Source organism: Lactuca serriola, chromosome 3 (assembly GCF_051521515.1).
Source record: "Lactuca serriola cultivar US96UC23 chromosome 3, Lser_US96UC23_V15, whole genome shotgun sequence".
NCBI classification, from domain to species: Eukaryota; Viridiplantae; Streptophyta; class Magnoliopsida; order Asterales; family Asteraceae; genus Lactuca; species Lactuca serriola.
The window spans coordinates 40,715,569-40,717,262 of NC_136410.1; the positions used below are offsets into that span (position 1 = coordinate 40,715,569).

Here is a 1,694-nt window from a genome sequence, read left to right on the forward strand (position 1 = left end):
GTTTATAATGTGTTAGATCTAAGTTTATTAGTCTTGGATTCAAAGCATGTACAATAGAGAAACCTAGATCCAAGCATTAGGGTTTGTATGAGCACATAGGATTGTTCTTATGTCTAAAACCCATCAAGATGTTAGGTCGGGCAAATACGATATTTAGATATTTAGCAAAGACATATACGAAATTCTGCCTATATATTATTATTAAAATTAGACAAAAATATAAAAATGGTCAATGTGGTATGATTTTTTTTCATGTTTTGGTCCAAACTCCAGCTTTTTTAGATTGATGGTCCTTTTGACCATATTTGCTTGTGATTTTGACCCCATGTAAAATTGAAAAGACTAAAATGCTCTTCTGATATATTTTTTATGTTTTTTTATTTAATATAAAGGAAAGCAATATTTAATTTGGGCATATATATATATATATATATATATATATATATATATCACTACTATTACTATAGTGATCATGGAATCATCATCAACCCATTTCACGGAATCGGCATGAGTCCAACCCACAAACTTCTCTTCAATGGCTAATAGAAGAACTGATTGAGAATCAAATCACTCTCAAAGAAACTCATATTGATGTTGTTCAAAAGTAAATCACTCACATCTACTGTTCTTTATGTTTCACTCGATCTCACTAGTGCTCCTCTTCAGCATCGCATCTTCGTCTTCATTTGGATCTTGCAACTGATCATGTATCCCATCTCTCTATTCGCTCCTTTGTTCTTTGGGATTAATCTAGGTCGTTCTTTACAAGACAGACATAAAAACACATCTAGAGAAATTATTAGAGAGGGAGAATGAATCTAGGAAGTTATTGGGAAATGTGTGGAGGAGTTGAAGAAGAAAGGTTCTGATTTTTATTTGTTGAAGGAAGTAAATGCAGTTCGAAGGGATAAAAGTTTAGGGTTGGAGGTAAATCTGTGAAGAAATTATTCTATTTTTCTTCACTGTTTCTTGTTTCGTTCTTGCACTTACCAAAGTCATCCTTTGCAATTGATCCGAAAATGGTGATATACGTTTTAATTTTTTTTATTACTTCGGGATCTAAGTTCTTTTTCAGTAGATTGGGGATTACAAATGTTTGATTTTTGATGATGGTGTTAAAGGAAACTTTTGGTTTCTGGTTTGAAATTGCACAATTCTCTATGAATCACAAAATACTAAGGATCAGATTTAAACAAAATAATAATAATAATAATAATATAATCTTTTGATTTTAGATTTTGGTTTTTGTAGTTCAAGCTTTATTTTTTGAACGAAAAATCTAATCTAATCCTAAACTACTACTAAATTCATATATGTCTCAGACGAAACATGAACTCTCAACCTCAAGGAGGGAGGGCAACACCTATTCCCTCCCTCCCCCCCCCCTAATTTTTTTCTCATTTTCTCTAACCCTACCCTATTCATTCCCCCATTTTAGGGGACATGAATAGTATTACACCATATTTGGTGGAATACTATTCATATCCTCCAAAATAGGGAAGAACTTTGATTTGTCGGTTTCTATCCCTCTTTTAATATATTTATACATTTTTAGTTTAATTTTATCTACTAATTATAATTTAAATGTAATATATAATATTTATAATATCTTGTTATACATAGACTTATATTAATTAATTATAAATATAAAGTTTGTTTTGTGTATCAAATTCATATAAACTTTTAAATACATG

The 1,694-nt window shown here is 30.3% G+C and overlaps 1 pseudogene; it reads left to right on the forward strand.

Moving 5' to 3' along the window:
• The first annotated feature begins 507 nt into the window (after positions 1–507).
• LOC145095171 (uncharacterized) lies at positions 508–1,073 on the forward strand (annotated as a pseudogene).
• Positions 1,074–1,694: the final 621 nt, after the last annotated feature.